General features: G+C 40.5%; 1 long non-coding RNA gene across 1 annotated transcript in view; it reads left to right on the top strand.

The window, feature by feature from the left end:
• Window positions 1–11,516, top strand: part of LOC139075259 (uncharacterized) — a 427,158-nt gene extending 415,642 nt beyond the window's left edge. The window contains exon 9 of the long non-coding RNA XR_011525464.1: window positions 10,399–11,516. This is a non-coding gene — a long non-coding RNA (uncharacterized lncRNA). The remainder of the gene's footprint in view (window positions 1–10,398) is intronic.
• The last annotated feature ends 2,495 nt before the right edge of the window (window positions 11,517–14,011 follow it).

Here is a 14,011-nt window from a genome sequence, read left to right as displayed (position 1 = left end):
TTGGGATAAATGACCCTAAAGCTCTCCTCTGTTTGAAGGACCCTAGATGAAAGGATTCTAGAGGATCTCTTTGCTATTTTCTGCCCAGTTTGCTTTCTCTGGGCTGTTCCTTCCCATGAGCCAGAAGGACACAGGAATGACCTCCTTGAACTCACAGTGGTTCAGTTTGACTCTGTCCCTTGCTGTAGACAAGTGGACCAGAGAAGTTGCCAAATTCAAGATGAGCCAATCAGCTTCCCTTCCTCATTGACATGAAAAAAAGCAAGTGTGAGTTGGTCTCTTAAACAGAGGGAATTTAAAGTGAAGAACCCTGTGCTCACCAGGCTGACTGGAGATAGTCAGCAGATAGATAGAGGGAGAGATGGAGGGAGCCGGTGCAAGAAGTGGGAGAAGCAAAGATGACTGGTGGTGGGGAAATACCGCCCTGTCCCTGATAGCCTCAGATTCCCAGCTCCAGTTCTTCCTGAGGACTTGGGACTCTGTGAGACACTCCTGTGTCTTTACAGTCAAGTCTCCTAATGGGTTCCTGTTACCTGCAAACAACCAGAGAGGCTCAACTAGGAAAGGGACAAATTGGGATCACCTTCTCTTTGAACATTGGTGAAAGGACAGGTCACAGCAGCCCTGCAGTGCACAGGCTGGAAGGTCTCCAGATTGCCATCCCCCATCTCCGTCTACTTCACCTTTGGTGCCTGCAACTCCGTGAACGCACAGAGGAGTCCATTTCTGTGTGGGGAGTTGTATGAATGCAAGGGAGATTTGTGGCGCTTTGTTTGATCCAGCTGTGGCTTAGATGGTTTAGTGAAAATAAGGGTGCAAGGGAAGGAAAGGTTTCCCAACAAAGGAAGTTCAGGAAACCTGTGTTTTAGACCAGATCCAACAATTACATCTCAGAGTTTGGCTCAAGTCTCATTCTATTTAGGTGTGTGAGACATTGTTGTCACTTCTATAGAAGTTCATAGAGACCCTTGGTTTAAACATGATAAATCACCTCTGAGAATGGCTTTAGGGTGAAACTAGTGAAGCCTGTCTACTTCTTTTCAGTGAAAAACTTGGGGCTACCTCCTGAGCAAAGTCTCGTGTTGGGCATGATTAATCAGGAGAAACACTACCCCAGAGAGACAAATAATCTTCCCATTCTTAAGGAAGTCTGGACTGTTTTTCTAGCACATATGGACAACTCATAATTATTCTTAAGTAACCCTGAGAATTTTAACATGAATTGAGTTATGTGTTTCTTGTTAAATGGATCAAATTTCAACAAAGCCCGGGAAACATCTTGAAAAATCACATGAATGCAATTTCCAAAAAAAACAATCCAAGAATTACTGCCAAAGAGCTTTATTTCTACTAGAAAGGAAGAGAAGAGTTTCATTTTGCCCCCCACACAGATTGTATGTTCAATTTGTGGTCTGCAATGGAAAATTCTGCTGATTTTGCTGATTCAGGGGAGGAGAGAAATAAAGAGGACTATTGTTGTTTGAGTGATAAAACTGTTTTTCTTTCTCTAATATTAAATTGTTATTAACATTTTCAATTTGAATCTACAAATAGTGAGATTTAATGGGTGTGAGGTATCATGGGAGGAGAAGGACAAAGAACTGACCACATGATGCTTGTCCCATGGGCCTTATAAGTTAGATCTACACGTAGGGCAATGCTGGCCCACACAGGCCCTTGTGTAAATTAGAAAAAGACGCCCCTTCCAGGCAGATGTAGCCTTATGGGCAACCAGTGAGCACAGGGGACATTTATGCAAATTAGAAAAAAACATCTCTTTCTCTGGTGGCTGCAACCTTGTGCCAGGGTGCACATCTTGATTTCATCCTCCTTGCCTTTGACCAGGTGCTCTTGTGCTGGACACAACTTGCCCATCTGACCGCAGCATTCCTGCCTTATAAGACGTGGAATGCACTAATCTAAGGATCACTCATCGACTAAGTGGATGCAATACAACCATCATTCTCCATCTTCAGTGAGTAGAAGGATGACCTGGGAGCTTGTTAGAAATACCTGAGCCTCACCCCGGATATTCTGATTCAGGATGACTGAGATGAGCTCTAGAGATGGTATTGACAACACACTGTCCCGGGTGTTTCTGATGCCAGTGATCCAAGAACAATAGTTTGAGAAGTAAAGATGTAAGAAGTACATGGTCTGGGTCATCTCGAAGGAGAAGAGATCAAGAACATGTTGGAGAAGACCTACAGAGGATGGGGAATTTTAGTTATGTGATAACCGAACTGTAATTTCTGGAACTTTTGCCTTAGTACAAAAATGTTTTCATTTCCCAAAATGGATGAGAAAAGCTCAGCAAGGCTTATTTGAAATTGTCCAGAAGAGAAAAATGACAGCTGATGAAAATTGTTTCTATGATGAATCCCTAAAATAAGCTTTGTTTGGGGACTAAAAACTTTGCAGCCACTAACGCTAACTTCTGCCTTTTGATATGGAAAAAATGATAAAGAAACAACACGCTAGTTGGGTCTAGGCAGAGATTGACAGTGACGCCAAGACATCCAGAGATGTGACACCTCTGTAATGAACTCCCCCATCTGCTTCCCAGAACGTTCCTCCAGCGGCACCCCTAACTCTCCAAGGCGCCTCTGATGATACCAGCACATACTTAATAATAGGAAACAACTCTGGCTTCTGGCACAACAAGGTCTCCTTTGGAAATGGGACTGTGCTGCACATGGAATGGTGGTTTCCATTAAAAAAATTCATTAGCAGTTTTGAGGCCTTCAGCTCAGAGCATTTTATACTTTTCTAAAAAGCATTATTCTATAATAATAAGACAAATATAATCCAAAGTATTCTCTGGCACAGAAGACTTTCTTGTTTCATTCTTCCTATTTCTTCCCAAATCATATACCAACAAAAAGGCAATTGTCACCATAGGAAGAATGAAACAAGAAAGTCTTCTGTGCCAGAGAATATAATTGCCTTTTCGTTGGTATATGATTTGGGAAGAAGAGTCTTCTCTACCATTATTGGGTCAACCTTCTATCTTTGCATTTTGTTTGTGGTGGAGGCAATAGTTTTATCTGTAAAGATCACATTTGAGAAAGCCCAGAATGGAAAAAATGGGAAGAGAGAGGTGCTATCCCATAGTATAGCAATCCACCTGACCCAACAGTCTGTATGCTGGGTAATGGCAGGTGAAAAGCATTGCAGCTGTTAATCAGTCGTTAGAAACATCACAGCATCTTCACTTCCAGATGTGTTAGCTCTCTGCCATCTGTCTTCTCATGTGCTCTTGCTCCTTTCCTTCTTCCTGGCCAAACATCCCACTCCTCTTTTCTTTCCCAGCCCTTCCCACTATGCCCTGTGAAACCTTCTTTGGATTAATAACATACTGCCCTGCCTCTTCAACTGTTTGACATATTCAGTCTCAACCTCTTCACATGTCCCTCTAACATTTTTGAACTGAAACCCAGATCTCCTAAATTCTAGATTTGTAGGTCTAAATCCAAATATTTTTTCAAACTTTTCACTTGAATACCTAGAGACATCTAAAACCCAGCATGTAACAAATGGAAATCATTACCTTCCCCAAATCTGCTCCTCTACCTGTGCTGGCTTCAAAGTCCTCTTGAGAGATAGATAGATAAATAGATGGACACATACATACATACACACATATGTACATACATACATAGATAGGGAGATCAATAGAGAGAGAGATAGGTAGGTAGGTAGAGAGAGAGACAAAGAGAGATGTACATATGTATGTGTGTATGGGCATCATAGTTCTATTTTAGACATGGATTATTTGAACTCCAACAAAAAAACAATTTGGTGGTAAGATTTTAAAGCTATAATACTCTTGCTGTCCTCATACCTGGTATTAATTTAAGAATATTAAATTCTTATGTCACAAGTCAAGAGAAGGTATTATCAGTATATCTCAAAATGTGATCATAGCATATGTGTTCTGGAGGATTTTAATAGAAATGCTCAGAAGTGTTCCAGTCTCAAAAGAGATTTGAAACACTGGGTTAAACACTAGATTGCTCTACTGCAGGATTTCTCAGGGTTTTTAATATACTAATTCACACTGTGACTCTATAAGATAAAGAGTGTGCAGCATTTTCAGACTTTTTTTAAACTATGGAATCCTTTCTCATACTTCCATCTTCCTTCTCTGATACACCCCCCAACACACACACTTTCATAATTAATATTCTATGGGCTATACTTGAAGAAATATTTACAGTGGCTTATCTGGTTCTCTTCCCCTTCTTAAAACCCCAGGCTTTCATCCCAGTGGTTAACAATATACTCCATGGTCTAAGGTGAACTTTACCATCTTAGAAAGCCACTTCCCTCAGAGCTTATCAGAAGAATAAAGTGAGGAAATTACCCTTACATGAGGCAAGTAGAGAGGAAGAAGACCAGTACTGGATAGTATGGGTTGGAATCACTGTAGTAGACCAGAGAAGGGTGTAGCAGATGCTGTCATTGCCCACCTACCATCTGTTCCTCCTTCCTTCCTGGAGGAGTCCTGACTTTGTTCAGGTATCAACCTCTCCCCATGAAGACTTGCACCTTGAAAAAGAGGACTGCATCTCCAGCTCTTGGGATGGGCCGAATTGGTTTATTACTAATCCTATCCCCTTTGCCTGTGATTGGTTCCAGGAAGGGCACATGACCCAATCCTGCCCAAAGAGACATGAGGGAAAGACTACAAAGGGGCTTCTGGTAAAAATTTTCTTCCCCATAAAAAAGAGAGTTAAGAAGAAATGGCCTCTCTCCTTCCTCTGGATGTTGTGTGTTGGACAATACCTGGAAATGCCATCTTGCTCCTAGCCTGAAGATTAAATTAACACCAAGATGGCAAATCAGATGGAAAGATCCAAGATCCTTGATGACAACACTAAATCCAATCTCCCTGAAGCCTGCCCTTTCTCTCAATTTCTGAATATTTTTTAGGTCTGTCTGTGTTGAAGTCTTTGTTGCTTGAGATTAGAAGCATTCTAGTTGTAACTGACGATGAGATAAGTGGATTCTCTGGGGGAGGCTTCCAGTGTCTTCACAATTCCTTTTGTATCCGTGGCAAGTCAAGACATGCTCTCCCAAAAAATCTTGAGTTGAAACTACATAGACATATTATGTGGTGATCTGGAAGATGTTATCTGGTGAAGACCATGTTTGTTAACCATCTGGATCTGGCAAACACCAGGATAGTGGAATAGATGTGTTGCTTCCCAGTTCTGCCTCTTACTGGCTGTGACCTTGGGCAAAGCACTTAACCTCTCAGAGCTTCAGTTGTAGCTGTGAAAAGGGGATAAATAATAGTATGCACATCATGGAATTTTTTGGTGAGGATTACAAAACATAACCCATGAAAGTTCCCACCACAAAGTAACTGCTAGCTTTCAAAGGGCTGGCTCTCAACTATTTGGGCAGAAGTTATTCATTGGTCTCAGGTGTCAGAGAAGGTTATTAAAATAAATGATTTCTATATTAGCTTCCTATTTTTTTTAAAGATTAGCACCTGAGCTAACATCTGTTGCCAATCTTTTTTTTTTTTTCCTTCTTCTTCTCCCCAAAGCTCCCTAGTACATAGTTGTGTATTGTAGTTGTGGTCCTTCTGGTCGTGCTATGTGGGACTCCACCTCAGCGTGGCCTGATGAGCAGTGCCATGTCCATGCCCAAGATCTGAACCTGTGAAACCCTGAGCCACCAAAGCAGAGTGCAGGAACTTAACCACTTGGCCAGGGGGCCAGCCCCTACTGTCCTATTCTTAAACCATAAGTTTCGCAAAGGTAGGGCAGAGAACATGTCTTATTCATTTTATATCTTCCACCACACTTACCACAGAAAAAGTGTTCAGCAACCATTTAGGAAGGCAATTACAGCCTGGAGCTCCTGCTAAAATGCCTCATCTACTCCTAATTTTGTGTCGTGGAGATTTGAAAGTACAGCTGTAAATTCTTTGACACTCCTCCCATCAAGAGGTGGACCTACATTAACTCTGGAATCTGGGTAGGGTTATAACTTGTTGAGCAGAGAACAATAGAAGTAATGCAATGCAGTTTCTGAGTTGAGTCATAAAAAGTCATGTAACCTCCGCTGTGTTCACTGGAAGGAACATTCACTCTTAGAACTCTGATCTTCCATGAAGGAAGTCTGACCACCTTGAAGCTGCCATGCTATGAGGAAGCCCAAGTCACAGGGAGAGGCCTTGTGAAGGGTCTCCAGACAACTGTCATGGCTGAGCTAAGCCTTCAAGTCATGCCATTGTAGACCCTGACATGTGAGAGAGGAAGCCTCCAGATACTTTCAGCCCACAGCTGTTCTAATCACCTCCAGCTATTTGAATGATCTCAGCTGAGGCCCCAGACATCATGAGGCAGAGATAAAACATCCCCACAGTGCCTTGTCTGGATTCCTGACACATGATATTTGTGAGCAGAATAAGAGGGTGGTTGCTTTATGCCAGTCCAGTTTTGGGGTTGTTTGTTACACAGCAATAAATACCTGGAACACCTGTCATTCTTAGTTTGATTTCATAGCTTAGTGGTTCAAGGCCTATGCTTCTTTTTAAAAATAGAAGTAAATATTAAAAATTATGACAAGAGTTTGGATATTTCATGACCCTTCCTTTCAAATTTTGGTGGAATTGGGGACACCCTAGTTAGGGATGGTGTTTGATATTTTATTGAGTTCAGTTTCCTTCTTCTGGAATTCTGAGGAATAAGATGTAGCTCTTAATATACCTGAAAACTGAAAAATTTTCTAAAATCCTCTCAATTCAGTGCTATATTTCTGTATATTCAGTTTGAGAGATTTTAGTTGTTGGACAAATTTTAGATCAATTCCTTATATAATGAGTAGCTAATTTAAGTCAAAGTACACTTACTCCCTTGTTTTGCTTTTTATTTTCTTTGCCCTCCTACATTGTAGGCAACGTTGAATAGTGCCAGACTTCTTAGCATCTGGAAATCGTATAAAATTCAGTTTGTGAATAAAAATATTCTACCATTTCCTGGTCAATTGATTTTGTTAAATACTAAAATTTGGCTTATTCCTTTGTAAATGATGAGGACAGGCAAAAACTAATGTAACTTTCAAAAAATATGTATGTTTTTAAAATGACCATCCTGTTCCAGAAAATAACTCCACAAGTGATTTAGAAAATCTGTTTCTGACTAAAATCTAGCTCTAAAACTGAAACCATCCATTGATTCATTCATATAAATATTCATTCAATAAATATTTTTAGAGTACCCATTATGTGTTAGCCATTATGTTAGGTAAGGAGAATTCAGAGGTAAGCAAACCCAAAGATTTCTCCTAGAGGTATTCTAAAGAGAGACAGAAAATGTTTTCCTGGTGATTACATCCTTGAGCTCTGTTTCAGTCCCACTTCTGCAACAGCTGCAGGAAGTTCTCAGAAGCATATTTGCTGTAACTCCAGCTACTTTGTCACCGTTGGCAATAGGCAGAAAGAATCTTAGGTGGAGCTGCTCTTTTAGTAAATTAAACAATGATCAAAACTTTGTGCATTTTTTCCACCACTATGTGTCATCTAATTTTCCATGACCATCAAGACATTATGTGTGTGATAAGTGAGTACAAGATCATACATATAACAAAAAGAAAACATGCATACACAGAAAACAAATATGAAAATATACTGGGTAAGGCATAATTTACCATACAGTTAAAAAAAAATGAGTATTCAGCCCACAAAAGATATTTACTGCTTTAAGATTTTGCAAGGGACGTCTATGTCTGACCAGTCTATGTTCTTTTCTTTTGGTAACATTACCCTAATTTTGCTTGAGAAACCACTGCTGTTCCATTCTCAGTCTATGTGTTTTGAGTGTGGTTAACCCTGCTCCCGAGATTCAGGGGCAGGTATGTGACATAAACTGCCAATCAGCATATGCCAATCCTCAGGCCAACAGTTATTGGCTCTGGGGCAGTCACATGACTCAACCTAGTCCAATGAGAACTTCATCCAAGTTGCTGGAAGAGCCTTGACAGAGGCACTTGGTCTTCCCGTTAGAGTTGCTGACAGATTATGATGTGTGCTTGGGGCTTCAGGCTGCCATCTTGCTACCACATGGGATGATTCATCCAGAGAGTGAGCCAACCCAGAAGAAGGCAGAACTAAGATGAGGGAGGAAATCACACCCCATGATATTTAAGTCTTTTCCTCTTGACTAAAAATTTCTTAAATTTTTTTATTTGCTTTTTTTATTAGCAACCCTGTCACTTTTAGTAACTTCTTCTGCCTCTCTACATGTTTATAAACTAACCAGCATATATGTAGTACCTAAACACTCACTTTGCTTTAATAAGCTGCCTTTCAAGCCATTAGAGAAAGATTTAGAGGTTAAAGAATGATGTGGTAAGTAATTTATGTTTGAATCAACCTCCTATTTTATAGACTATGTTAAAAAGTACCCATAAATATTTCTTCTTGGCATCTTCAGGAATCTTAATGGGTTAAGTGGCCAGCATGTTCTACACGTTGTTCAATTCACAGTGATCTACCTGAGCAGGCATGGGCTTCCCTCCCATTTCCCTTCTCTTATTTCCATCATTACTTCAACGGCTGTCTGTTCTGCAGTGCAGGGCAATGGATCCTTAAGAAGGTCACCGATATATATATATGTGTTCCTGGCCTTAACTCCCTGCTTCTGCCCCCAGGATTCTGATGCCTATAAACCCAGGTGCAAATCCAGGAATATACATTTTTGACTAGAAAACCAGTAATTTTAATCCATGTGAGCTACTCTTTGTGAAGTACTGGTGTAAGGGATTAGAATCTTAGAGGATTATAGCTGGAGGAAACTTTACACATGATCTAGTCCTGTCTTTATTCCCAACACCCATTTTGCAGTTGTGAAAACTAGGACCCAGACCCAGAGCTGGACACAAATGGTGGCAGCACTAGAATCCATGTCTCTGGACTCTGACCAAAGCCTTCCCACTGTGCTTGTGTGGTCGTCACACTCAAACCTGAAACAGAACACAGCTGTGCTCTCCCCTGCAGCCTGAACTCAAGATTAAATTTTTAGAAAAAGAAAGAGGAAAAAAGAATAATGTGAAACCCCCTAGCTGGTTTCATGCTACCCTGCTGTGGTCTCTGGTTAGTTATTTTGCATATGGGACAGAGAATGTCTACAATGATAATATGCCTACAATTTACTGAGGATATAATATGTGCCGAGCGTTATGTTCATACATGCATTCTCTCTTTTAAAGCTCACATCATCCTTAGGAAAGAGGCACTAGCACTGCCTCTGGGTGTGAAAAGTGAGGTTAGGTCATCTGCCCAAATCACTCAGCCAGGACTGGACAACGATTTCAGTCCAAACGGGCAATGGTGCCTTGCCCTCCTTCTCCTTCTCTTTCCTTCTCTCCCTCTCTCCCACCTCCCTCTCCCCTCTCCACTTTCCTTTCCTCTCTTCTCCCCCTCCCCTGTTTTGCCCTCTGCTCCTCCCTCTTTCCCTCTCCTTCCCCCTCCTCCTCCTCCCTCCCCTTCCTCTTTCTTCTTTCCCCCTCCTCCTCCTTCCGCCTTCTCCCTTTCTTCCTCCTCCTCCTACCAAGGACTAATCTCCTAATCTCAGCCAGCCAACCTGCAAGTGTAGGTCATTTGTTACAATGTAGGAGTGGCTGGCAATGTGCACTGTCCCCACATGGCACTTTAGAATGATGCCACATGTTGGAGATTGTTGAGCTTGAATGTCCTACAGTAGAGGGGAAGTCTGGGATATTCCTAATGATGATGACGAAGGTAGTGATCATGATAATAAGGATAAACAATAACATTAATTGAGAGTCACTGATGTCCCAGACACTCTTCTCAGGGTTCTGTGTACATTATTTGTTTTACTCCCCACAACAGCTCTAAGATATAGGAATCATTATTACTCTCATTGCTTTTATGAATAAACTGAGTCAGAAATAGGTTAAGGAAATTGCCACAGTTCTAAGTACATGATGGAATAGGGAATCAAACTCAAGTAGTTGACTCCTGAACCTATGCAAAATAGGATGATGGCTAAATAATAGAATTACATGACTTTCCCAAATCAGGAAGGATAAATCCCCAATTTAGAGTCTTTAGGAGTATCCAGGATACCATGTCTCTCCAAGTCCCTACAACAGTATTAATATGGAAAATAATGACAATAATATTGATTACTAAGACATTCTGAGAATGTATGGTATGTGTTTGACACCTTAAGATCTTTGAAGGCATTATGCAATGTAATCCCATAGTCACCCCATGAGTTGGGTAGTGTTATTAAATTCCACTTGCAGATAAAAGGTTACATAACTTGCCCCATGTCATTACCCAAGTTGATATTAAAACTCTTGATACCAAACTTACTGAATAACTCAAGAGAAGTATTTTATCTCTATCTCTTCTAGGTCTAAAAGTGCTGGAAGACTCCGTGAGTCCTTGTAAGATGCTGCAAGAACTTGGTTATCCTTTATAGAAATAACCTGTCTTAGCGTGGCTCTCAGTGGCTGAGAATCCTTCCAGGATGTTGTGTCTGGAGTTGTCACTAAACGTTTTTCTGTGATGCTGGAGTGCAATGACACAAATCCTAATGTAACCTATAGAGGAGACACCAGATAGGGTCAGGCCGGGACTCACTTCTCCCAAATAGAAGTGAACTTTACTCTTCCAGAGCATTCCTGACATAGAGTCCATTGGAAATAACCTAAAGGCTCCCTTTCAAAGACTGGGTTATAATTCTTCAATAAGGAATTACCAAAAAGTAAAATTTAAGTCATTTAGCCATATATACTGCAAGTGTAATTTTAATATCTCTCTTTCCATTAAAGCTTTGTTCTTATTTTTTCTTCTCTTACTAACAAAGCAGCTCCCTAGCTGATTTCCTGTCTGTGGTTTTGGGCTGAGTTAGAGTATGTGGGTTGAGCCGGCAGCCCACGGTGAGCTCTCTCCCGGTACCATCTGCGCACCTCATTTGACACTGAATCATGCATTCTTCTGTCTTAATGTGTCTCTCATATTGCATCTTGTATTGTTGTTTAAAGTTTTGTGTGTTTAACTCTTGCCTCTTCAATTAGCTTGTAAGTTCCTTAAGGTCGGGGACTATGATTTATTCTTCTTTGCAGCCCCCATATTGCTGTTCAGTAAATTGACAAGGAAACATACTGAAGAAACTCTCTCACACGCTGTCTGAGTTCTCCATGCCTTGCACATTAACATGGCTTCATAATCTTCACAAACTTGAAGGGCTGTCTCTATTTAAGGCACAGTGATAGGTCCCCAGGAGGGTGCAGTAAGAACAGGTGGGTGGGTGTCAGAATGGTTTGGTTTATATACCAGCTCCATTGCTCATTAGTTCTCTGACTTCAGCAAGTTTTTTAACCTCTCTATAACTCAGTTTCTTCAAATATTACAGTGCTAATAATCATGCCTACATTCTAAAGCTGATTTAAAGATTAAGGCATACAAATTACTTAGAAGAGGCCCTGGTGTTTAGTAAATATCAATAAAATGGTGGCTGTTCTTATTATCATTGTTATTGTTGTTATTGTTATTGTTATTACTATTATCAGTGCCCTGCAGCCAAAGACCACTAGGAATGCCTGTGTAGTTGAACAAGTTGGGTTTATTCCTCATTGCAGTGAGGGGGAATGTATGCCATGAGGAACCCTGGGTCATCTGAGTAAGAGGGTATTAGAAAGAGCTTATTATAGGGTTTGGGTTTGTATTAGGTGATTTGGCACAGAGTTGAAGAAAGCAGGATTTTGCTCTGGTTGGATGCTGTCAGAAAGTGGGGGTAATCCTTTGGGGATCTAAAGAAATCTTATTTGGGAGAGACTAGATGGAAGTTGAGTATCTAAATAAATCTCAAATAGAAGTAGGGCACACTAGACAATGCTAAGGCTGTAGCTAGTTAAGAAGTAGCAGTCACTCGTATTAGCCAAGAAAGAGGGAAGTTTGGTTATTTTTGTGGTCTAGACAATGTTCATGCTTTTTTCCATATTCAGACATGGTTATGGCGTGGTCTTATTTTCATCTTGATCCGTCATGGTCAGAGTGGTCTTGTCTGATGTCAATGCTCTGTGAAATTGTTTAGATTCAATAGGAAAACACCCTGTCCTAGCTGACACTACTCAGCCAACTTCTGGATATATGAGGTGGCTTGTCTCTTTCTCAGTGTGAATAAAGTAATAATAATAGCTACCATTTATTGAACGTTTTTTACTTCCCAGACATTGTGCTGGACTGTTTACTTGCATTAGCTGATATCATTCTTACAACCATCCTGTAAAGTAGGTTTCATTATTAACAATTTACAAATGAGGAGACAGGCTAAGGGAGTTTGAGAAAACTTGGCCTAGATGACAGAACCAAGAAGTGATGCAGTCTTATGAAAACCCAAGATTGACCAACTCTGAAATCTGTGATGTTCAACCATATGAGAGTGACTGTTGGTTGAGAATCTACATTGGGCCTGGCTTTGCAAGTACTCTCTCATTTATTTGTAATCCATCTCTCAAAATCTTATAATCTAGTACGAGATGCAAATCTAATAAAAACATCTATCATATAAAGCAGATTATGATCCAAATGTGTTGTAAGTGTATAGAACAGGGAGCAGTACATTCATTTATTTAATAAATATTTATTGAACATCTCCAGTGTGGAGACATCATGCTAAATGCCAGGTCTATAGTTATTTGAGTGAAATTAATTAAGTCCCTAACCTCTTGCAAATTACATTTTGTGGGAAAGAGAAACATTAAACAATTGAACAAATATATAAGTATATGAAAGGAATAGAATGTGTAAGGATCTGTGACTGGAAAAAGTCAGGGAACTCCTGGAAAGGGAAGAGGATCCAGGGCAGCTGGAACACCATGGCTTCAGATGAGATGGGAAGATAGCGAGGCAGATCATTTAGGGCCTTCTGTGTTTAACCAGAGGATCCAAAAATTCTTTCCTCCATGCAAGGGGAAGCCATTCAAGGCTTTTAAATAGAGGGATGAACTGATTCGAGACTAGATCCTGAGGAGGATTTGATGGCAGAGGAGCATTTGAGTTGGGCTATGGACGGTGGACATTATTAATGAAGGTGGAGAAAGACACATGAACAAGGTAGAGAATGTGGGGAAAAGGCAGAGAGGGAGAACCACAGAACAGGCATCAGGATCAGTGAGCAATTCTGTGCTGCTGGAGAGGGGAATGTATGCTGAGAGTGGAGGGTGCACTGGGAAGATAATTCTGGAAATGATTCTTAGAGTCAGAATGTGGGGCTTCAAGTCCAAATTTCTATAGGGAATGGGGAGTCATAATATTAAGGGACATAAGATTGACAGATGGAACTAACGGCCTAATTTCTGCTTCTCTTCGATGCTTTCTTATTTCTGTGGATTGGTTTGTAAGTACTCATTGGTTCTTTTCAGATAAAACCCAATGAAAACAGAACCAGAAAGACAGATTTAGTTTGCTTATAAATGTAAACAGAGCAAACACAACCTTTGAGGTCCAGAGTGTTGAAGAGATTCATTTTTCCATCTTGCTAATGCTTCATATTGTGATTATTGTTATTAATGAAGTAGTTCTTCTCAAAAAGCCTCAGACTTCTAGGTTTTGGCTGGCACTAGAGAAGGCTGATCAATATTCTGGATAAATGTGTGGCTTTTCTATTTATGCAACAAAGACTTTTGAAAAAAATCTTTTCATAATATTGCCATTTTTGCCACATTTAGAAGTGAGTGGGGCTTTGTCCTCTGTTTGGACAAAATACTAATATGCCTGTGGGCCTGGTGTCTGCTCTCATGATAGGACCATGTGAAACTAAAGGAAGGGCGATTTCTAGAATATTGTGCTGTAAGTGTGGGCTGTATTATTGTAACTGTTAGGATTCATTTTAGTTGTGACAAAGCCACTTAGACTAGCTTAGGGTAAAGTGAGGGCTATTGAAATAAAATTAGGGGACATCTCTTATTATTTTTGATCCCTACCATCTATCCTCCCTGCTATGGTCACCATATACCAATG

Source organism: Equus przewalskii, chromosome 13 (assembly GCF_037783145.1).
Source record: "Equus przewalskii isolate Varuska chromosome 13, EquPr2, whole genome shotgun sequence".
In the NCBI taxonomy this organism is placed as follows: domain Eukaryota; kingdom Metazoa; phylum Chordata; class Mammalia; order Perissodactyla; family Equidae; genus Equus; species Equus przewalskii.
This window is presented reverse-complemented; position numbering and strand designations above follow the sequence as displayed.